At 41.7% G+C, this 26029-nt stretch overlaps 1 protein-coding gene across 3 annotated transcripts in view; it reads left to right on the forward strand.

Annotated features, from left to right (window-relative positions):
- The window catches only part of zmynd11 (zinc finger, MYND-type containing 11), a 210210-nt gene that overhangs the window by 85042 nt on the left and 99139 nt on the right, over nt 1-26029 (forward strand). The window lies entirely within an intron of this gene.

Consider the following 26029-nt stretch of genomic DNA (forward strand, 5'->3'; position numbering starts at 1 on the left):
ACAGCACGTGCAAGCCTAACATGGCAGAAGTATGCAAGGACATGGAGGGCAAGAGTGCTGCGGCACTACATTTGAGTACTAATTCACTGGGCAATTCGTCCCATTTTGAAGCTTCAAAATGTCGGACTGTAAAAATCTGGTAGCCTGCTGCTTGACCTTTATTGTTCAAAGGATCGAGAAGGTTTACCAGAAGTCAAAGATAGTGAGAAAATTAGCATGCGTGTTTCAAATGAGTGCAGCTCAATTTTCCTATTTTAACTACAAAGTGGCAATAAAACCTTATTTGTCCACTCGCATAGCTTTCAGTACCAGATACGTGAAGTGCTAACACATAAACTGGATGTCAGAGACTTGTACTGAAATAGAAAGTCCTGTGGTTGATTTCACACAACTTGGTGGAGAAATGCAATATAATTGGATTAATTACAACAACAGGAAGAAACGAACAGTCTCTTATTACCAGTACTGCGTATCTGATTTTAGTCATTACTTGTGACATTTGTAGCTATTCTTTTATTCCTGCTTTTGGTTTAGCCCAGCAGAAATAAAAGCAAGGTAGAAATTGACCTTCCCATGGCTCTTTCAAGATTTGAAAAGTTATGCAGGTAGTTCCCTCTCAAATCAGAGCTCTGGTTATGCAAAGTGTGATTGATGTTGCAGGCGAGATAAAGAGTTGGAGGGGTTGCATTACTGAATAGTAATGCAGCTGTACTCCAGAGGGCACCTTGGAGGGCTCATCCAGCAAGGCCACATGGGTAGAACTCAGGAATAGGAAGGGCACGATCACTTTCATGAGGTTGTACTACAGGTTTCCCAACAGCCAGCAGGTCATAGCGGAACGAATATGTGGACGTATTATGGAAAAATGTAAAAACAATATAATTGTTGTGCTGGATGATTTTAATTTCCTCTATAGTCACTGGGGCTCCCTTAGTACAAGGGGCTTGACGGGGAAATATATTAGGTGCTTCCAGGAGGGTTTCTAGAAGCAATATGCAAATACTCCAACTAGGGAAATGGCCAAATGAGATCTGGTATCAGGTACTAAGCGATAGAAGTTTCAATGGGGGAGCATTTTGGGAACAGTGACCATAATTCTGTAAGTTTTAAGTTACTTTTGGATAACAATAATAGTCATCCACGGGTGAAAGCACTAAACTGGAGGAAGGATAACTACCAGTAGGAAGGAACTGGGGAATGCAGATTGAGGGTGGTTGTTTGAGGGTAAATCCTCATCTGTCATGTGGAAATATTTCAAAAGGCCAGTTGATTAGTGTTCACAACCAGTGTGTTCCTGCAAAAAAGTTAAGGATAAGGATGGCTTGATTTGGCAACTTTGAACAAGAAGAGAAAACCTCATATGAAGTATTTGTATCCTCTTTAGTCTCAGCAGAGCTCCTAGAGAACTGGAGAATAGCCGATGTCATTCCTTTATTTGAGAAGGACAACAGGGATAATCTGGGAAATTACAGGCCGGTGAGCCTTATGTCATTGATAGTGAAATTATTGGAGAAGATTCTTAGGGACAGGATTTATTCACATTTGGAAAAATATGGACTTATTAGCAATAAGCAGCAAGGCTTTGTATGGAGGAGGCTCTGTTTCACACACTTGATTGAGATTTTTGAGGAAGTGACAAAGATGGTTATGAAGGCAGGGCAATGGATGTTGTCTGCGTGGACTCTAGCATGGCCTTTGACAAAGTCCCTCATGGCAGACTGATACAAAAGGTGAAGTCACATGGGACCTGTGGTGTGCTGGTAAGATGGATACATAATTGGCTTGGTCACAGAAGACGGAGTAGCGGTGGAAAGGTGGTTTTCTGACTGGAGATTTCTGACCAGTGGTGTTGCATAGGCCTAAACGACATACGGGATACAAAATGAAACAGTGTAAGATGACAGATCCCTCCCTGATATGCTCAATCGTTCTATGCTCGGTTTGAGCAGAATACCACCGGCGTGGCAACGCCTACCCTGGTAGCCCCAGACACACCTGTTCCCTCTGTCGCCACTTCTTTCTGACCCATAGGCCGCCATCAGTGAGGATAGGTAACTGCACCTCCTCCACAATAACACTCAACACTGGAGCCCCCAAGGATGCGTTCTCAGCCCCCTACTGTACTACACGTACACCTACAACTGTGTTGCCAAATTCCGGACGAACACCACAAGTTCACTGACGACACCACCGCTGGGAGCGATATCTAACAATGACAGGTCAAAATACAAAAGAGAGATAGAGGGCTTGGTGACATGCTGCAGTGATAACAACCTCTCTCTCAACGTCAGCAAAACTAAAGAATTGATCATCGACTTCAGAAACAAAGGAGGAGAACATGCCCCTATCTACATTTTTGGAGCCGAGGTTGAGAGGGTGAAGAGCATCATGTTCCTCGGAGTGATGATAACCGATGACCTGTCCTGGACTTCCCACGTAAATGCAACAGTCAAGAAGGCACAACAATGCCTCTTCTTCCTCAGGTGACTCAGGAAATTTGGCATGTCCATAAGGTCCCTCGCCAACTTCTACAGATACACACAGAGAGCACACTGTCCGGGTGCATTACAGCCCAGGGCCACAAGAAACTTCAGACCATCATGGAAGCCAACCTTCCATCTATGGACTCTATTTACACAGCTCGCTGCCGCGGAAAGACGGCATCAAAGACCCATCACACCCTGGTAATGACCTCCTACAACCTTGCCGTCAGGCAGAAGATATAGAAGCCTGAACACATGCACAAGCAGGTTCAGGCTGGCCATTATCCTACAGTTGAGTGAACTCTAGCCTCAAATAATGTAACCTGCAATGCAACCTGTATGCCTCTAAGAGCTTGCTGTGATCTGCCTGTACCACTCGTAATCAAAGCTTTTCACTGTATTTTGGTACATGTGGCAATAAATTAATTAATCAAACTGGGACCCCTGTTGTTTGTAATGTGTGTAAATGATTTGCAGAAGCATGCAGGAGGTTTGATTAGTAAGCTTGTGGATGACACAAAGATTGGGGAGCTGCAGATAGTGAGAATGATTGCCAGAGGATTCAGCAGGATGTAGATAGGCTGGAGACTAGGGTGGGGAAATGATAGATGGAATTTAATCTGGACAAATGCGAGGTGACGCATGTTGGAAGGTCTAATACAGGAGGGAATGACACAGTAAATGGGAGAACCCTTAAAATCATTAACATTCCAAGGGATCTAGGAGTACAGGCCCAGAAATGGCAACACAAGTGGATAAGGTGGTTAAGGCGGTGTATGGCATGCTTGCCTTCATCAGTTGGGCCATACAGTATAAAAATTGACAAGTCAGATTGTAGCTGCATAGAGTTTTAGTTAGGCCTCATTTGGAATATTTGGTTGCCACACTATCAGAAGGATGTGGAGGCTTTGGAGAGGGTACAGAAGTAGTTTACAAGGATATTGCCTAATTTGGATGGTATTAGCCATGAGGAGAGATTGGACAAACTTGATCGTCAGAAGCTAAGGAGTGATCCGATTGAAGTTTACAAAATTATGAGAGGCATGGAAAGAATAGATAAAATTGGAGTCTCTTTCCCAGGGTAGAAATGCCATTTATTAGGAGATATAGGTTTAAGATAAAAGGGGAAAAGTTTAAAGGAGATGTAACAGGCAAGCTTTTATGTTAAACACAGTGGGCAATAAGTGCCTGGAATGTGCAGCCAGATGAGGTGGTTCAAGTAGATACAATGGCAACATTTAACAGTGAACTTGACAGATAAATAAATCAGCAGGTAATGGAAGAATACGGGCCATGTAAAGGCAAGAAGATTTTAGTTTAGAAAGGCGTCATGTGCCGACGTAGGCTTAGTGAGCTGAAGATCTGTTTCTGTCCTGTAATGATCTTTGTGCTTTGTGCTAATAATATCCAAGTGAAAAGGCCATTTGGCACTCTCCAATGCTCATATTGGTCCACTGCATGAAAATAGTCTGGTTCTGTGGAACTTCCGAATTTCTACTCATGGTTGTAAGCATTTACTGCCATGAAATTTTTATGTACTGTTACTTCTTTGCCAAAATTATGGGCAATTCCAGTAAATGCTGCTTAAAGATATTCAGGTATGTCATTGTGGCTAGCTTTCCTCTTCTTAAGCAAAGGGAATGTGGGACAGTTATAGCAATTTGACAAAGCCACACTGATTCCAGATTCACTTCCTATCCGTGGAAGTCAGTAGACATCACAGAAGGAATCAGTTAAGGTGCTACATTGTTGTTTTATTTGCTCATGGGATGGCTTGGCAGCATCAGAATTTACTGACTGAGGAAAGTGAGCAAGTCAGAGATGGACAGGTTCAATTCCAATGTCATGCTTGACTTTGCAGCTTTGAAAAGATATGTGTTTAGGATCACACTTGAAAAATGTCAACTTGATAGATACTGATGGGCTGCCAGTGTACATGGATGACATCATACAAAAGACAGCAGTTTCAGAAAAGGACAAACGGGGCAAAATTAGCAAAAATTATTATTGCTCTTAATGAACTCTACAAACCTGACACTATAGCCATGGCATGTTTTTCTTTAAATCTACTTATTTTTGCTAGTGCACACTGCATATATAATTGCAAAGCAGAATTAATAAACCTATTCCTGGAATAAAACATCAAATCATAATCCAGTCACTTTGCACATCAAACCTGAGAATTTATGTACTGCTATATTCTTTCAATGCAGCTAACCTATTTTTCTTATCAACTTGTTCACAGATGTCATTACACACCTCTGGAACAGGTGGGACCTGAACCTAGACCTCTTGATCCAGGGGTAGGGACTCTACCACTATGCCACAAGAGGGCCCAAGTCCAAGCTCCAAGTGCAGTGTTTCCTCATTGTACGAAACTAACCATAAAATCATCTATTCTCGTAGAAGTCCTACATCATTTAGTTTTTAACCAAGTGATCCTCATTAAGGGATTTCAGAAACTCTTCCAACATCCTCCTTGAAAACTTATTTCACTACAAACAGTTTCAGCAGACTAACAAAATTTAAATGTTATCCAATGCCGTAAAATTATTAGTCATAATTATTGACTATTAACTGCTAACCCAGATATTTAAAAATACTTATATGCAAGCTTTGCAATGAAATATTTCACTTCACCAAAAAGACAAACTGCAAATTTAAACTAATTTCTCGCTAAAATCCCATTCTCATTTTGCTTTTTAACTCCTCCAGATACCAAACTACGGACCATTACAAAATTGACGAATTATTCTGCAAGTGCCAATACCTCTCTGAAATGCACAGACATCAAATATCAATTGTAACAAAAATAGAAATTGCTGGGAAGACTCAGCTGGGCTTCCAGTATCTGTGGAGAGAAAGCAGAGTTAATATTTCAGGTCCAGTGACCGTTCTTCAGAACGGAAATACCAAGTGTAGTCTTCTGTGTATAGTCAGTTCCCTTCATGCTGGATTCACCCCAAGGTTGGGCTTGGGCAGAAGTCAAAAAATTTGCTTACAGATAGATGATCAGAATAAGAATCCAACCTGCTAATGGATCATCAAAAAGACATAGATAATGAACACACTCATCTATCTTGCTCCACTGACAGCAATTCCAACCACAGCTAAATGGAAACTACCCCACCAAGAAGTGATTTAGAACCAGCAAAGGCTCCATGGCCACGTCAACCTGCCAGCAATCATGTATAGTTACAGTGTTATTAGTGTATTCACAAATAAGACAATTGAATGTTACATGCAATGTTGAAGCCGCAGAATAACTGCCATCGGGGGCTGAATCATTAAACAACTTAGAAAACATACAATCATTTATTCAGATAGTTCCATTCTGTTCCTCACAACCGGGTGAAGAAACAGTAAGTCAGTGACTCCACGGAGCAGCAAACTTAAAAGTTATTGATCAGTTTACTAGAGGTATGGATAAAGATTAGCATTAGTCTATTTTATGGCCATGGAATCTGATATCTCATAGGGGTTCTAGTTTGCCAGTAGATTGGTACTATGCTATTGTCTAACTTGATCATGCTTTCTTGAGGATAAATAATTGGTTTATTGCTGCTTCACCCTTCAGGTGTTGAATGATAAACAGCATGGAACTAAAGGGTTGTAAGCTCTTGAGATAAAATCCAGCCTCTTTAGAAAAAGGTTAAAACTAACACTAAAACTATTAAATTGTCAGAAGCTTCTCAAATGGAAATAGGGTATAGTAAGTGGAGATAGGCTAAATTAAACCATTCACTTCACTTCTTTCTAAACCACTGTATAAATCTTAAGAAATTATTCCAATAAGAAATAAGAGGCTACTTAAATTCAAAGAATACAAATCAACTACATTTGTAAAATCAGCTGCAATTTATTCATCCAAATCCAACTGCAGATTGAGCTCCTCGCTTTAATTTCATTTCCTTCTAACCACATATTCTTCCTTTTCCAAATAGTCATCCAACTTCTGCTTATAGAATTGGTGGTAGAACAAATTCCAAATTTTACTTCCCCCTCTCCTCCCTTCTTCCATTGAATGTTCCAAAGTCCATGCTCCTCTTTCACTAATTCACCAACTACTAAAGTGGAAAAAATGTATTATGGATTGCCTTCTCAAAACCTTTGAGACCCTGGAAGAATTACATTAAATTGTCCCTTCAAATGGTTTCTGTTCCAGTAAAGGAACTTCCAATTTTTTAATGATTTTACATAACTGTAGCTAGTTATTTCTGACAGAATTCCTGCAATTCTCAACTGGGCCCTTTGAAAGCAGGTAGGGCTTTCACCTGACTCGGAAGCTTATTGCTTCAAGTTCCATTTTCAGACCTGAAAGGAGCATTCACTCCACACCTGTATCAGTGTGAAAGCAGTTGCACTCCACAGCAAGCTGGCAATCAATAATGTGGAGTGGAAAAGCACAGCCAGTCAGACAGCATCTGAGAAGCAGGAGAGTCAACATTTCAGGTCGAAACCCTTCGTTAGGACTAGAGAAGGGAGCCCAGAAATAAAAATAGGGAAAGGATTGGGGCTGGGGAGAGAGTAGGAGAGATGGGTGTAGGTGGTTGCAGGTAGGAGGTTATTGAGGTTGGTCAGTGGAAAGGATGGAGCTGGTAGGTGAGTCAGAAGATGGACAGGTTGTGGGGAGGATAGAAGCTGGTGAAGTCAATATTGAGGCCATTGGGCTAGAAGCTCCCAAGGCGAAATACAAGGTGCTGTTCTTCCAGTTTACATTTGGTCTCACTTTGACAGTGGAGGCGGCCAAGGAAGGACATGTCACCAGGGGAGTGGGAAGGGGGAGTTAAAGTGGATGACAATCAAATTTGTTCATGCAGCCTAAACCTTTAACCATGACTAGGCTTGATCAAAAAGCAGAAATACTTGGAGGAAGCAGTTTCCCTGCTTTACTCCAGTCAAAATACAACTCGACCCTGAACATTCACCGTGTAAATCACAAGAAAGAGATTTTCTCTCTTGCTTTATCTGAGCAAAGCTAACACCAATGTGCACATGCCTGATTATTAAAATGTTGTCTCCATTTTATAATTAAATCTTTTCATGCAATATGTTTTGTGGTAATTCACACTTAACTGAACAGAAACACATAGGATTCTAATTAATCCAACAACAGGACCCATGTTTGGAGGAAGGGTCACTCGACCCGAAGCATTAACTCTGATTTCTCTCCACAGATGCTGCCAAACCTGCTGCGCTTTTCCTGCAATTTCTGTTTTTGTTTCTGATTTACAGCATCTGCAGTTGTTTCAGTTTTTATTTAATAAGACTCATGTCTTCTTGGACCACAGAACAGCCAAAACAATTACAGGTGACAATGCATGGTGAAAGCAAACAAACTGAAAAATATTCCACAGAACACTTGCTGGACCATATGTGAAGTTACTGCGGTAGGAGAACAGCCTGTCTGCTCTAATCAACAGGATATGAAATAATTCTCCAGCTGTACAGCAGAAAGTCAACTTCGCTCGATGCATGACACTTGCCTAAAGTATTGAGGAAGAACTAGCTAAAATAAAAAGCTCCCTGTTCCGTACAATGAAGGACACACGCTTACAGACTGGTTAGTGTAATATTCCAAAGATGTTCAAAGGTACAGAAATTGTTAAGTACTCCAGTTATTTTCACTGAAGAGCGTACTGTCGCTATTCTTAGTGTTCAGGTCATTAGTACAATGAATGGGGATAGAAACACAAATGTACATTTAGACATTTCTTGAACAATTGCAATTTCTTTTGTTCTGATCATCTAATTTCCCATTCATTTATTCTAGAATTAAGAGGGTGGCACATTGGATTAGTAATATTCTGGGCGCGAGTTCAAATTCAAATCTCACCACGGCAGATGAGGAAATATGAATTCCATTAATCAATCAAGAATAAAAACTAGTCCAACAGTGAGCACAAAATCATTGATGAACCAGATAGGTTGTACAACAATCAGCAACGTCCTTTAGGGAGGGAAAATCTGTCCTCACCTAGTCTGGCCTATACATAATTCCAGAGCCATAGCAATGTGACTGATTACCACCAGATTCTAAAATACTCTATCAGTTCTATCCGAATCACTGATGAATCAGTATACCTCCACACTGAACACTGCATGACCATTTGGAGGAAGGACTGAGGATAGCGAGAGCACAGATTGCCCACTATCACAGAGTGACTTGGCAACACCACTACTGGCCAAGCTGACAGACTCCTAAAGGACACTGCTGCTACACCAGGTAGTGAGAGAACCACAAGGGAAAAATATACTTTACCTCGTCCTCATTAATCTGCCTGTCACAGATGCATCTGTCCATGACATTATCTCTAAAGAGTGACCACTATACAATCCATGTGGAGACAATGTCCCCTCTACACTCTGAGGCCACCTTACTTCATGTTGTGGTAATGTCACTACTCTAAGTACGATAGACTTTGATTAGACTAGCAACTCAAGTCTAAGCATCCATGAGGTGCTGTGGTCCATCAACAGCATCAGAATTATATTCTATCACAATTTGCAACAACATGGCCTGACATATCCCCCACTCGACCTAATCATAAAGCCAAGAGATCAACCCCGACTCACTGAAGAATGCAGGAGGACATACCAAAAGCATCACCAGGTGGTTAGCACTGCTACCTCACAGAGCCAGGGACCCGGGTTCGATTCCGTCCTCGGGCGACTGTGTGGAGTTTGCATTTTCTTCCCCTGTTTGCATGGGTTTCCTCCCACAGTCCAAAGATGTGCAGGCTAGGTGGATTTGCCATGCTGAATTGCCCATAATGTTCAGGAATGTGCAGATTAGGTGGGTTATAGAGGGATGGGTCAGGGTGGGATGCTCTGACTGTCAGTGTGGACTTGTTGGGCCAAAGGGCCTGTTTCCACATTGTAAGGATTCTATGATCTATGAACATAAAGCTACAAAGCAAGACTACTTGCATGTCAAACAGCAAATGACAGAAGTGGATGATCCATATCAGCCTCCTGAGGTCGTCCCCAGGGTCTCAGATGCCAGTCTTCAACCAATTCCATTCGCTCCGGATGATATCAAGAAATGGCTGGAGACATTGGGTACTGTGGATGCAATTGGCCCTGACAACAGACTAGCAATTGCTTTGAAAACATGCACCTCAGAACAGCCCGTGCCTTTAGACAAGCCAAGCTGTTACAACACTGACATCACCCCGATAATGTGTACAATTGCCCAGGTTATGATGTGAACACAAAAACTAGGACAAATCCAACCTGGTCTATAACCCCTCCCCCATCAGTCTATACTTGATCATCACTAAGGTGATGCAAGGGGTCATTAACAGTGCTAACAAGCAGCATTTGCTTGGCAATAACCTGCTCACTAACACTTAGTTTGGGTTCTACTAGGGACACTCAGCTCTTGACCTTATTACAGTCTTGGTTCAAACATGGACAGGAGAGCTGAATTCCAGAGGGGAGGTGAGAGTAATAGTCCTTAATATTAAGGCCACATTTGAGTGGCATTATTCAGCCCTAGCAAACGGGAATTGGGTGTAGACTCTCCACTGGTTGGAGTCAGACCTAGCATACAGGAAGACGGTTGCAGGTATTGGAGGTCATCCATCTCATCTGGGGACATATCTGCAGGAACTCAAGTTGGTGTCCTTGGCCAAATCATCTATGTCTGCTGCAATGACTTCCCTTCCATCATAAGCTGAGAAGTGGGAAGTTCGCCAATAATTGTGTAATGATCAGCACCTTGTGACTTCTCAGATACTGTAGCAGTCCATGTCCAAATGCAGCAATACCTGGACAATATCCAGGTTTGTGCTGAGATACAGAAAGTGACAATAATGCCACACATGAGAGCCAGGCAATGGCCATCACCAAAAGGAGAGAATCTAACCATCACTTCTTGCCATTCAATCGCATAATAATTGCTGAATCCTCCACTATCATCAACGAGGCTCCCGCTGAATTGGTGGCAGTGCTATTTATCCATTTATGGTTAATTATACAGCTTCTACTTTTGCAGATTATTACTACTATAGACAGGCATTTGATAAGTGTGGTGGATGTTAACACAAAGTCAATCCTAATACTTTTGCTTGCTTATTGGCAGTGTTGGGTAGCATTTGGCTGGGTGCCAAATCCAAGCGTTGGAAAATTTGTGACCCATGCTAGAGGTTATGATCATCCTGAAGTACCATGATGCCTTGTGTCTAAGCATACAAAAAATGGCAACTCACAGTTCGTTCAGGAAAGATGCCTGACAGTTTTCCTCGCTAATATTCAATTTTATACCTGGACTGCAGCTGCACAGTAATTTCTCAACAGGATCAAAACCCAAATTGTCCCTGTACCTGAAAGAAGACTTATGTTAGTTTATTTTTGTAAAATTTGAGGGAAGTGCTCAAACTTTTTTGGTGGAAGGAATAGTCCAACTAGGTGAGAGAGTTTGCAGAAATTAACAAGTAAACTAAAAGACACCTGAAGGGAGCTCATGGCCTATAACGTCTGACTTGCCTTAAACCCTTCACCCCAATGACCCAAGAGTGGCACATAACAACAAGGGTTATATAGTTTGTTGCGTGAATGACAATTACAACGCTGATTCCTGTTTTGACAAAATTGTACAATGTCACTGATGACAAAAGGATCAGAGAGCACATGTGAAATCTTTTAAAACAAACACAGCCAGTCATGATGATTTGGAATCTGGAAGGGTGGTGATATGCAAGTTATTACAATAGTAAGTTTCAAAAGGAAACTGTATTTTTACCCAAAAAAGGAGGTGTAGACCATTAGAGAAAGAGCAGCATTGTGGGATACACTAGTAGTTCTTTCAAAAAGCCAGCACAGGCAGCTTGGACAAATGGATTTTTTTTTGTCCAATTGTAATGAGATTACACACAAGTAGATATTCAGTATAGTTCAGAGGAGGATTCAAATATTGAAAAAAAAAGGTCGTGCAAGACATTAAACACAAAAACCAATCTCTGGGGAAACGAGCACTCAAATTTTACCCTAATGTTAGTTGTATCAGAGAAGGTATACCATTTGTTCTGTTTCAAAAAAAGGTAAAACAATGACAAAATGAAAATAGCATTATATGATGTATTTATTTTATCACAAAACCTTTAGAGAAGCAATCTCGTAAAAACACTGCTCCTGCATGTATGCAATTGGAAAATCATATCCGTACAGTTCTGATGATGCCTACTTTTGGTAAAGCTGATCAATCAAATATATGAGGATTAAAAGGCTGCTTTCCTCCTCTAACATTGTCAGAGAAAACATACATGCTCATTTTGGAAGCAGCCTTTAAGACGTGTTGTAAAGCCTAAACACTCATTGCATAAAAGTATTTCATGTTGCTTCTGGTTCCTTTGCTAATATCCTTAAGCAGGTGTCCTTCGGTCGTTAACTCTAGACATTGAAAATTATTTTATCTATTTATTCTACCTTAATTCTAACCTCCAACAAAAAGAACAGCAGAGGAAGTGGACACAGACAATAGCGACAATAGAGCTGGAGAGAGAAGAATGACAGAACAAATATGGGAGATAACATGCTCTGCATTGCAGGACGGCACAACAACAGATAACAGCTGAGACTGAGGCATAAACATAGCAGAATCAAAGAAGAAATTAGGTTTTCAAATTTTCTATTTCAGTTTGATTGAGAGATGAAGCTAGCTGTTTTATTCTGCTATTATGCAGCAGCAAAATGAGTGGTGATGGCCACTAGCAAGAAGCTAAAAGACACTGTGCCTATCAGACAAATGAATGATATGGTATACAAACTTCAATGCTGTGACACCAGAAATGTAAGCCTGCATCCAAAAGACTGGTGGATCATATCAAACAGAATATGTCTTAGGGTGCTCACAACAAACAAGTTACTGACTGTAGCCAACCAGCCCACACTTGCAAAATTCAAAACAGTTTCCAACATTAGATGGGATTTCTGCAATTTGCTGAATAATTCTGAGTATGTGAAGAATTACATTGATGATTAATTTAGGATGGTCAATCAGTTCAGTGTGGCACACTTATATGAACATAAGCTACATATACAAATACATAGGGGCCTGTCCTTTGCAGACTGAAAGAACACACACGGTGCCTGTTCCTACTCAACAAAATAGATGACAGCATTCACTGATTCATTTCTCAGAGCGATGCTCTGATCAATCACAGACAACTTACCTGGTTTAAAATTTAAACAGGCCTGGCTGTTAACTATCAATAATTACTAATTGGTGCATTTTCTACAGCAACATCGCTACCAATCAGTGTCCGCTTGCCAAAATCTCAGCACCCTCCTCTCATGCAGTATGTTAGTCTTGTGGTCTTTACCTTGAATTGATTTTCTTCTGAACTGTCCTGATGATTCAACATGTAAAGTTTTGACAAACTATGTCTTTTTCAGCAACACTCAAGCTCTGGACTACCAAACCACTGTTTGTAATTTAGAGAGAAACTGTGTTCTGGGCAAAATAAGAAAAAGCTTACTCCAGATAACTGTTGAATGTTTGGTGTGGAACTTTGATCTGGCATACTTTAGTTCAACCATGTGGGCCAAATAATAGAGACAGGTTGTGATTAGATGAACTCAGAAACACAAACTGGGTCAGTGAGCATACAGGTGGGCAAACGCACTCAGAAATACACTAATACCTTTGGCAAATGAGATACAAAATCTGCGCAAAACTGCAACTTACAATAAATTTAAACAGACTCGCCTGTACAATATCACATAATACAGCTGTGATGGAAACCCCTGACTCTTAACATCTACAGCACTCAAAGCTGCTATTCAACAGTTAGCTAGCTTTAGCAAACAACTTTAAAACAGTTTTGCATTTTCATTTTAACAAGAATTCTGCTCATGACCTGAAGTTGTGATCAGTGGTATGCCACAAGGATCGGTACGGAGTCCACTGCTTCTTCTCATTTACATAAATGATTTGGACGCGAACACAGGAGGAATGGTTAGTAAGTTTGCAGATGACACTAAAATTGGAGATGCAGTGGACAGCGAAGAAGATTACCTCAGAGTACAACGAGATCTTGATCAGGAGGGCCAATAGGCTAAGGAATGGCAGATAGAGGTTAATTTAGACAAATGTGAGGTGCTGCTTTTTGGACAGGCAAATCAGGGCAGCACTTATACACTTGATGGTAAGGTACTGGGGAGTGTTGCTGAACAAACAGACCTTGGAGTGCAGGTTCATAGCTCCTTGAAAGTGGAGTTGCAGGTAGATAGGTTAGTGAAGCTTGCCTTTATTGGTCAGTGCATCAAGTATAGGAGTTGGCAGGTCATGTTGTGGCTGTACAGGACATTGGTTAGGCCACTTTTGGAGGACTGCCTGCAATTCTGGTCTCCCTGCTATTGGAAGGATGTTCAGAAAAGATTTACAAGGATGTTGCCAGGGTTGGAAGGTTTGAGCTATAGGGAGAGACTGACTAGGCTGGGGCTATTGTCCCTGGAGCATCAGAGGCTGAGGGGTGACCTTGTAGAGGTTTATAAAATCATGAAGGGCATGGATAGGGTAAATAGGCAAGGTCTTTTCCCCGGGATGGGGGAATCCAAAACTAGAGGGCATAGGTTTAAGATGAGAGGGGAAAGACATTAAAAGGGACCTAAGGGCAACTTTTTAAATGCAGAGGGTGCTGCATATATGGAATGAGCTGCCAGAGGAGGCAGTGGAATCTGGTACAATTACAACATTTAAAAGGTATCTGGATGGGTATATGAATAGGAAGAGTTTAGAGGATATGGGCCAAATGCGGGCAAACGGGACTAGATTTATATAGGATATCTGGACGAGTTGTTTCCGTGCTGTATATCTCTATGACTCTATGACCTCTCATACAGCTCAAGGAAATGGAAATGTTCCTCCTAGTATTTTGACTGAAGGCATGATTGAATTTACAATATTTCCTCAGGACAATTATGAATTATGACAAAAGTTCATTCCGAACTTGGGAATCATAGTCGCGTAGTAACTTTCTGCACCCCTCCAAACAACTTACTATATCTCCCAAGAGGATCTGTGATCCTGAACATAAACCACATTTTATCCAAGCCATTCAAGCTTTTGGTGAAAAGCTGAGGTCCAGGCAGAGATCCCTGAAATATACCACTTGTCACATCTACTAAATCAGAAAAAAACCATTTAATTGATACTTTATCCCCATAATCTGAATCAATGACAGACCATTTCACAAGGTTCCTTTCAATTCCGTGAAATCTCATGTTTGATAATAATTGCCTGTGTAATAGCATAAAACCTTATTTGCGCTTTGTCTGCTCCTTTGGCTGCCAGTGATCACACAGCATTTAGCTGCCCTGACCAAGTTTGCAATTCCGTCCTTTTTAATCTATCAAACTTTTGGTTACTTTTCTTAATTCTCCCACTATAGTTCAATGTTCATTACTTTTATTTCTTTCTCTAATTACAGGAAAGATCCCAATATGCGATAAAGACACTCCACAAGTATAAATACATGTTATAACTTGCATTTAGATAGTGTTTTAAACATGATATAATGTCCCACAGAGGCATTAGAAAATAAAATATGACTGTTATGAAGGCTTCAAACTTAACTTTTTTGTGGACTTTGTTTTTAAAAAGATGTCATTGAAAGAACATTGAAACTTTTTTTAACAAGGCATTTCTTAGTAGTTATATCTGTCCTGATAACTGCTCATCCGCGGAAGAATATTTGTCTGGATTTAAGATTATCAGACTGCGGTTTCTGCTTTAGACATTGTTTGGAGTAGATGGGGAGGGAGCTGCTGAAAGAAAGAAGCTTCCCAACTCAACCCTCCAATTTCTGGAAAATAACCAGACAGCACAGTGGTTCAATGGTTAGCACTGCTGCCTCACAGCGCCAGGGACCCGAGTTCGATTTCACCCTCGGGTGACTATCCGTGCGCAGTTTGTACATTCTCCCTGTATCTGCGTGGGTTTCCACCAGGTGCTCTGGTTTCCTCCCACAGTCCAAAGGTGTGTGGATTGGGAGAGGCGATGGCCTAGTGGTATTGTTGTTGGACTGTTAATCCAGAGACCCAAATAACGTTCTGGGGACTCAGGTTTGAATCCTGGCACAGCAGATGGTGGAATTTGAATTCAAATTCAATAAACAACTGGAATTAAGGACTGAATGATGACCATGAATCCATTGTTGATTGTCGGAAAAACTCATCTGGTTCATTAATGTCCTTTAGGGAAGGAAACTGTCATCCTTACCTGGTCTGGCCTACATGTGACTCCAGACCCACAGCAATGTAGTTGACTCTTAAACGCCCTCTGGGCATTTAGGGATGGACAATAAATGCTGCCTACCCAGCGTCGCCTCATCCCGTGAATGAATAAAGGAAAAAAAAATTAGGATTGGCCATGCTAAATTGCCTGTAGTGTCCACGGGTGCATAACTTGGGTGGGTTAGCCACGGGAAATGCAGGGTTATAGGCATAGGGTAGGGGAGTGGGTCTGGGTGGGATGCTCTTCGGAGGGTTGGTGTAGACTTGTTGGGCTGAATGGCCTGTTTTCACACTGTAGGGATTCTATGATGATGACTCTAAGAGCCCATGCTGAATGTTCAGTTTGATCTATCTACTCTCACACAAGGTGACACTGAATGACCTCATAAGCATTTTCTGAACGACTGCACGTGCAAAGGTCTCCAGCAGCATTTGTGTTTGTGCAACAGCATAACAGGCTGATGACCATCTGAACATCTCAAAATTTAACATTTCTGCCTCGGAGAACCATGATGTTATGGCCAAAAAGGTTTTTTTTAAGTGGATCTCTGCCTTCACCTGGTGTGGTTGTGAGAGTATTGACTAGTTCTTGCATCTTTAGTAAATCATGTTTGTTTCATAATAAAACACACTTTTTGTTTATTAAAGAAACCTGGTGAATGGTGGCCTCCTCCAGTGGTCCGCAGCATTACAGATACCAGTCCTCAGCCAATTCAATTCAATTCGATTCACTCCACATGATATCAAGAAGGAGTTGGAGGCACTAGATACTCAAAGGCTACGGACCCTGACAACATTCCGGCAACAGCACTGAAGACTTGTGCTCCCCTAGCCAAGCTGTTCCAGTACAGTTACAACACTGGTATCTACCCAACAACATGGAAAATTGCCCAAGTATGTGCTGTACACTAAAAGCAAGACAAATCCAACCCGGCCAATTACTGCCCCATCAGTCTCCTCTCAATCATCAGTAAAGTGATGGAAGGAGTCATCAACAGAGCTATCAAGCAACACCTGCTCAGCAATAACCTGCTCAGTGACGCCCAGTTTGGATTCTGCCAGGGCCACTCAGCTCCTGACCTTATTACAGCCTTGGTTCAAACATGGACAAAAGAGCTGAATTCCAGAGGTGAGGTGAGAGTGACAGCCTTCAGATCAAGGCTGCATTCGACCGAGTGTGGCATTAAGGATTCCCTGCAAAACTGGGTATCAGGGGCAAACTCTCCGGTGGTTGGAGTCATACCTGGTATGTAGGAAGATTGTCGTGGGTGTTGGAAGTCAGTTATCTCAGCTCCATGAATTCCTCAGGGTAGTATCCTCAGCCCAACCATCTTCAGCTGCTTCATCAATGACCTTTCCTCCGTCATAAGGTCAGAAGTGGGGATGTTCGCCAAAGACTGCACCATGTTCAGCACCATTCGCGACTCCTCAGATACTGAAGCAGTCCATGTTCAATTGCAACAAGATCGGGACAACGTCCAGGCGTAGGCTGACACGTAGCAAGTAACGTTAATGCCAGGCTATGACCATCACAAATAAGAGACAATCTAATCACTGCCCCTTGGCATTCAACAGCGTTATCATCACTGAATCCCCCACCATCATCATCCTGGGGGGTTACTATTGACCAGAAACTCAACTGGACTCACCACATAAACACAGTGGCTACAAGAGCAGGTCAGAAGCTAGGAATACTGCGGCGAGTAACTCCCATCCTGATTCCCTAAAGCCTGTCCACCATCTACAAGGCACAAGTCAGAAGTGTGATGGAATACTCTCCACTTGCCTGGATGAGTGCAGCCCCAACAACACTCAAGAAGCTTGACACCATCCAGGACAAAGCAGCCTGCTTGATTGGCACTACATCTACAAACATTCACTCCCTCCACCACTGATGCTCAGTAGCTGCAGTATGTACTATCTACAAGATGCACTGCAGAAATTCACCAAAGATCCTCAGACAGCACCTTCCAAACCCATGACCACTTCCATCTAGAAGGACAAGGGCAGCAGATATATGGGAACACCACCATCTTCAGTTCTCCTCCAAGCCATCCTGACTTGGAAATATATTGCTGTTACATCAGTATCGTTGTGTGTTTAAATTAAGTGTTGTAACTCAGCAGGGTGACACAACATGTCTCGATCAAGTCCTATTAAAAGCAGACGCAGGGCACCGGATGTGATAATTGACCATTTGTGAGCAAACCAAAGTGGAATTGATAACAGGGTCGTGCTCCATCATACAGTTGACTGGAAAAAGCTGCAAGGAAACAGCCTACTTAAGCAGCCTGACCTGTGGGTCAAGATTGGTTAAAATCAAGAGATAAGCCTCTTTCCAGAGAAGAAAAGTAGATGCCCTAATAAGAGAAAGTTCAACCCACCATGGTAGATGTGACACACTTGTGATGTTTGCTGGTGGAAAAGTAATCAAATTCTGTTGAGGTTGATTGGCTCGCCGAGCTGGTTTGTTGTTCCGCAGACATTTCGTTACCGTGCTTGGTAACATCCTCAGTGCAGCCTCTGATGAAGCGCCGGTGTGTTTTCCCGTCCGGTTTTTAAACTCTGGGGTCCGTTGCAATGGATTGCCTCACATCCGGGTTTCCTCCACATTCCACCAGGCGGGAAAACACACCGATGCTTCATCAGAGGCTGCAGTGAGGATGTTACCAAGCAAAGTAACGAAACGTCTGCGGAACAACAAACCAGCTCGGCGAGCCAACCAACCTCAACATCCACAACCCGAGCTACAGATCTACTCCAAAACCTTAGAATAATCAAATTCTGTCAGATATGGTAAATCAGGGAGCAGTCTAGTGTCCCTGACAACTACGTCTGCAGGAAGTGTGACCAGCTGCAGCTCCTCACAGAGCCTGTGGTTTGGTTGGAGAAGCAGCTGGACACACTGCAGTGCATACAGGGTGCAGACAGAGTGATAGACAGTAGCTTTAGGGAAGTGGTTACACCACAGGTCCGGACAGATAGATGGGTGACTGCCAGGAGAGGCAGACAGGTAGTGCCAGAGTCTTCTCCGGATATTCCCCTCTCAAACGGGTATACTGTTTTGGATACTGTTGGCAGGGGGTCTAGCCTCTCAGGAAACAGTACAAGCAGCAGCCAGGCCTGTGGCACCACAACTGGTTCTGCTATAGAGCAGGGTGGGGCAAAGTCCAGGCGAGCAATAGAAGTCAGTAGACTCGATAGTCAGGGACACAGACAGGCGTTTCTGTGGCTGTGAACAAGACTCCAGGATGGTGTGTTGCCTCCCTGGTGCCAGAGTCCTGGATGTCTTGGAGCAGGTACAGGACATCCTGAAATGAGAGGGAAAACAGACAGGAGTCATTGTCCACATTGGGACAAATGACACAGGTAGGAAGAGGGAAGAGGTCCTGTGAGGACAATTCAAAGAGTTAGGTAGGGAGCTAAAAAGCAGGACTACCAGAGTAGTAATAGTACTCATGCCAATGGGCTAGTAAGACTAGGAACAGAGAGAGAGTACAGTTGAACATGTGGCTACAGAGCTGGTGCAGTGGGGTGTTGGGGAAATAGAGCTGGGAGTCATCAGTGTACATTTGAAAACTGATGGGTATTTAGATGATGTTGCCCAGAAGCAGCATCTAGGTAAGGAGCTGAAACAGGTTAATTTCAAATCCTTGGAAAACAGAGTTCACTTTTGGATAAACGGAAAGAGAAGATATCGATGGCAACTTTCTGACTATGATTAAATAGCTAAGAACGGAACCAGATGAGAGCAGTTTTCACCCAGTGGGGCAAAGAGGGAAATGCCTTAAAGGATGATGGCATGATCAACTGACAGGCCAATGAGAAAAAGATAGGACAGTTTCTCTTAGTAACATTCACACTGACTTCCATTTATGACTTTGATAAAATAGATGCAGTGACAGGGTGGGAAAATAGCTGGAAAGGAGGACATGAATTTAGGAGGCAACAGGTTCCAGGTCTCTGGACAGGAGATGGGGAGGTAGCTTGCAACGTCAGAGGAATCAAGAGGTTAAATGAAAAGCTTGAATCAGCATCATGATTGGTAGCTAAGTTTTGATTTAAGTATCAGCTACATGGCATAAGATTCTATCATTTCTGAACAACATCCACTTTTCTGTTCACAGCATCACTGGCGAGGCCAGAATTTATAGCCCACCCTTAACTATTCAGAGGGCAGCTAAAAGTAAACTACACTGCTGTGGGTCTGGAGTCACATGTAGGCCAAACCAGGAAGGATGGCAGATTTCCTTCCCTAAAGGACATTAGTAAACCAGATGGGTTTTCAAGATGACAGACACTGGTTATGTAATTGCCAGTTAGCTTTTTATTTCAGAATTTTGTTGAATTCAGAAAATTAATCTGGCATGGTGGGACTTGGTTCCATGTCCCCAGAACATCAGCCTGGGGTTCTGGATTACTAGACAGTAATATTACCATTATGCCATATTCCCAAAATACAAGTCCAAAAATTTCTGCTACATGTCCTTTGAGTATAGCAGTTAGGAAGTTATGTTGAGGTTGTACAGGACATTGGTGAGGACTCTTCTGGAATACTGTGTCCAGTCTGGTCGCCCAGTTATAAGAAGGATATTATTAAGCTGGACAGGGTTCCGAAGAAATTTACTAGGATAAATTTGCCAGGTATAAAAGGTTTCAGTCATAACTGGATAGGCTGGGACTTTTTCCACTGGCATGTAGAAGGTTGTGAGGTGACCTTATACAAGTTTATAAAGTAATAACCGGCATAGATAGAGTTAATGGCAGTTGTCCTTTCCCTAGGATGTGGGATTTCAAGACTAGGGGCACATTTTTAAGGTGAGAGGAGAAATATTTTAAAAAGACACGAATGGCATTTTGATTTTACACAGAGGGTGGTTTGCACGTGGAATGAACTTCCTGAGGAAGTGATAGATGTGGGTTCAATTACAATGTTTAAAAGACTAATGGATAAGTACATGAGTAGGAAAGGTGTGGAAGGAAATGGGCCAGGAGCAGGCAGGTGGGACTAGTTTACTTTGGGATTATGTTTGGCATGGACTGGTTGGACCGAAGGGTCTATTTCCATGCTGCATGACTATGATCAACAGTACTGCAACAAGTCCAGATTAAAATTTACTTGCATGTGCTGAAAGTATTTATAACCCACAGCGCTAACATTAACAGAATTTTTTTTCAATTGTACACTTTACCAGAAGAATTTATTTCAACAAAAATATCTGGTTACAGCCAAGAAATTTGCAGAATTTATGAAATGTAATGGAATATGCCATGAGCTCACTCTTGGTTTACCATCCTAGAACAAATGAAGCAGCAAATTAGCAAGATTTGTAAATCAATGATAGCCACTTGGGGAAGAAACGAAACAGTACCCAAACAGCTGTTCATTACAAAGGATCAATTCATTCAGAAAGGAAAAAAATCAGCAGGAAAACAGGGCGTATCTTAAAAGGTTCTTAGTTTGCAGTAATAACATTGATTATGCTGTCAGTTCTTTTCAATATTAAGAGATCACTGTGATAGTAACTTATGGTACCACACATGCACAGTTGAAAGCAGAACATTGCTGTTTAAGTTGTACCACTCTTCTACAAGATGTGCTGTAACATCCCTTCCTGATAGACATGGCATCAATAACTACAAAAGCACACAATTTCCACATTTGCCCATAGGCTCCACACTAAAGACTGTTGAAACTGGTGCATTCAGGAGTGAGTGAGTTTTTAAATGGCATAAAGTGTTAATTGCTGCCAAACAACTTCACTAGTCCTAAAAAAATTAGTTTTACAAATGTAGAATGTCATTCCCTCAGAAGAATTTAAAAAAAATTGTTTTGAACCTCTTCTTTAATCTGATCAGTGTTTACCATTCTTTATTTTGACCTCTGTAAGTAACTTAAATTCATGTTTCTTTCTTAATACATCCTGGTTTGGACTTCGCATGTCTCAGTTAGGAATGTTCAATCTGATTGAAGAGGCTGAGTGTTTCTTGTCCTTCTCATGAATATTACCAATTCCCTGTAAGAGGGTACATTAGTAGAAATCTAAGCTGAGAAGCCTGCTAAAACTCAGTAGAAGATTAACAATGAGGAGACCTGCAGTTCCTTTGTCACTGACATTCCTGGACATTCTTCTCTCCAGGTAGCAATAGAGGTAAAGCTATAAATGATATTGGAAATAAAAGACAGAACACACTTATTGCAGTAGCCTGCTTTAAACTGCATCACCAAAACAAAAAAAAAATCCTATATACTTGATACAGGCAAAGCTCTGTAGTAACATTTTCTTTCTACCAATAATTCCGCATTTTGCATCTTACTTACGCACCTAGAATTAAGGAGCCAACCCAAACTCTTCACTGTACTGCAAATACCTTACAAAAGAAAAAAGAAATGCTCAGTAAATTATTTGCTATTTGGTGATTATTGCTGATTTTCTATTCCATCTCCCGTTTCATTCCTGATAACCCTTGATGTCTCAAAATATGAAAAACCTACCCTTGAATATATTCAACAATGGACTAGAGAATTCCAAATAATTCACAAGTCTTAGTGAAGAAACTGGTGTGAAGAACTAAATAATAAACTCTTTATCCCAAGACTACACCTGTGTTCTGGATTCCCCATCTAGTGGAAGCAACCTCAGCGACTGTCACATCCATTCAAAATCTTGCATGCTTCAACAAAACCACTCCCTATTGCTAAACACCACAGGCTTTGGCCCGATTTACTCAGTCCCTTATCACAGGATAGCCTGTCATCAGGAGACAAATTGATAAACTCAGACATTCATCGTACAGAAAGAGGCCATTCAAGCCATTGTGTCTACACCATTCAACAAAGCGCTAACTGTACTAACCCCATTTTTCAACTATGGCAATGCAAGTGAATATGTAAATACCACTTTAATGTTACAAGAATTTTTGATTTAACCACCCCTGTAGACAGTGAGTTCCAGACAGTCTCCATTCTTCTTTTTGCCATCTACTTCTTATCTTAAATCTATGCCCCTGATATTCACATTTCAACTGATAGGATGAATAAGAAGGAACTTATTCCATCTTCTCCCCTCTTAATTTTATACCCCTCTATCAGGTCCACTGTCAATCTTTATTGTTCCAGGATAACAACCTCAACCTATCCAATCTTTCCTCCTAGCACCAACTCTCCAGGCAATGAAGCAACCTAGTAAATGCTCTCTGCACCTTTTCCAGTGTGATCACATCCTTCCTATAAGATGACAACCAGAACGGCAACCTGCAATCCAGTTGCGGCCTAAAATTAAGTGAACCACGCAAGTACATTTTTCAGTAAATCTAGAGATCAAAACCCACAGACAATACCACCGGTTTAGTCCCACCCAAATCCTTAAGTAAATATGAACCAAGGATGAATTAAGGCTGTGCCATTAAACCGACCTTTTGTTCTATCTTCTTCACTGTGATACTGTACCTCAATGCAAACAAAAAGACCAATATACATGAAGATCATTGACAGAATTGATGGGAAACTATTCAACCTATGCTGTCTTTAATCTAAAAGCAAAATCATTCCAACTTTCAGGGAAAAGAAATTTACACTTTATAACAACGCTAATTTCAAGAGCCGATGACGGTAAGATGGGCCAAACGGTCTCCATCTGCACCATAAGACTTCTGTAATTGTACTTCAGCAGGCAGTACTCAGAAACTGAATTCAGGATCATGCTTGATTCACTTCTAAAGGATATAATAAAATAAGCTTTTAACTAATCATCTGGAAAACATCGGTCTTCTTCAAACCAGTTGCCACATGTCAAGCATGGTGGCTCAGTGGTTAGCACTGCTGCCTCACAGCACCAGGGACCCAGGTTCGATTCCAGCCTTCGCCAACTCTGTGTGGAGTCTGTACAGTCTCCCTGTGTTTGCCATGGTGCCCTCGGGTGCTCTGGTTTCCACCTACAGTCCAAAGATGTGCAGGTTAGGTAGATTGGCAATGCTAAATTGCCCCGGAGTGTCCGGGGATATGCAGGCTAGGTGGATTAGTCAGGGAAAATGCAGGATTACAAGAATAGGGTAGAGGGGGATAATCTTCAGGTGGTCGATGTGAACTCAATGGCCCGAATGGCCTACTCCACAATGTAGGGATTCTATAATTCTATGAACACTTATCCCACAATAATTAAGATCAATGGCAAATTCCTGGAGAATGTGAATCATTTTCCATATCTTAAGGAGCCACCCCTTGACAAAAGCAAGAGGATCAATTCATGATGTCTCAACTACGCCAGCTCAGCCTTTGACTGACTGAGAAAACAGTAACTAAAGGCAGGGACGTTATATCCAAGGCAAAGGTTATATCCACCAGGCAGCAGTGATTCCCAACCTCTAATACAATTCAAAGACTTGGACAACTTCAAACATCTAGACAAGTACCACCAGCAGCACCTTCCCAAGATCCTCCAAATCTGAAGAGAGGAAAGGTAGTTCCACAACAGCACCATCTCCCAAGCAACATGCCCAGCACTGAGGTATTATTCACTCAAAACCATAGGGCAGAACTAGTGATTCATATGCCTGACAACAGATTCCCAAGGTAATTGCTTTACTCAGAACACAGTCATTGCAGGAGACTTCCAGGAAAAGAAAGAGGAATGCTTTAGGGATGTTCCTAAAGCACCCTGGAGAGGTCAAACAATACACTGGCACATGGGAGTCGCTGGATGTGGTCATTCAAAGTGGAGAAAGTTAATTCAGGAATGCACTGAACATCAAGGGACTTTGCGAAGAACACCCAGAGGTGAAACTAAAGTGTAGAGAGAGCTTTACTTTAACTTTAAAATAGCAGAGGGAACTTTATTCTGTATCTAATCCCATGCAGTACCCGTCCTGGAAGTGTTTAATGGAGACAACATTAGTTAGTTACTTTCCATTTAAAGGCATGGAGGAGAACTCACAAACCTCCAAGCAGCTCATCTAATATCCTCAGTCTGCAGAACACACATTGGATTTAGCCATCTCAGATTCTGCGTAACTGTACAAGCACATGGCCACTCAGAAAGTAACTGCTGTGTATGCATGTCAGAAGTTCATGTAGCGGGGTAAAAAAGTGAGGTGCTACATAGTTCAGAACTCAATAAACCAGAGCGGAAGCAAGTCATCTTCAATCCTGCAGGACTGCCCATAAAAGAAGATTTAATAATTGCAGCAATACTCCTTCATCCTTTAACCACACTACTTACAATAAATACCTTCCTTCATTTGCCTTCCTAATTGCTTACTGTACCTGCATGTTATCACTATATTTATTATTTGAACATGCCCAAGTGTCTCTGAACATCAATATCCAGAAGGTTCACATCTGTGATTTTACATCACAATATTCTACCGTCACATTACGAAAGCAAATAACCTCACTCTCCTCTATATTATACTCCATCTTCCATCTTGGTGCCCACTATTTATATTCCTTTACAGCCCGAGTTCTTATCACTACTTACATTCCCACATAGTTTAGTATGATCAGCAAACTTAGATATATCACTTTCAGCCTGAGTCAGTAACATAATTAAGCCCCCAGCACTGATCCTTACAGCACTCTGCTAACTCCATCCTACTCTTTATATCCTGCTTGTTAAGTAAGCCTCATCATAAACATTGACAACCATTAAGTGGATTATTAGCCTTGACAATGAATGTTAACTACTTCCCTAGTCATGCACACATGCTATTATGCTACTCTCTCTTCCAGGAGTCCTTATCTTACATATTAATCTTTCATGTGGCACCTACTGAATGATATTTGGAAACCTAAGTATATAGTACCTATAGAGGGCTCTTGTGACAGTGGTGTCCTGACCTCTGAGCCAGATTCAAGAAGCCCTCCCCCCCACCCCAGACATGTGCATACATCTCTGAACAGGCTGATTAAAATAACTGCAATTGCTCTTTTAGCACAATGGTAATGACTCTACCTCTGGGCCAAAAGGCCTAGGTTCAACTCCAGAAGTAGTCATAACATGTCTGAACAGGTTGATTAAAGTAACTAAATCATCTCAGGCAGTTTTGTGACATATTGGTAGTGCCCCTACCTCTGGGCGAAGAGTTAGGAAATCAAGTCCCCCTGGAGATGTGTCAGAACATTCTGAACATAATCTGTTGTTCCGCCTTTATCTGTTCTGTCACAAAAGCTCAAAATTAATTACAATCTTTTCTTTCTTCGGATGTGGCAACTCCAGCATTTAGTACCCAAGAGTATTCTCCCTTGAGAAGTGGTGGTCAGCCACGTTTCTGAACTACTCTAGCCCAGTACTATTAGATATGGAGTTCCA

This window comes from Rhincodon typus, chromosome 2 (assembly GCF_021869965.1).
Source record: "Rhincodon typus isolate 14 chromosome 2, sRhiTyp1.1, whole genome shotgun sequence".
In the NCBI taxonomy this organism is placed as follows: Eukaryota; Metazoa; Chordata; class Chondrichthyes; order Orectolobiformes; family Rhincodontidae; genus Rhincodon; species Rhincodon typus.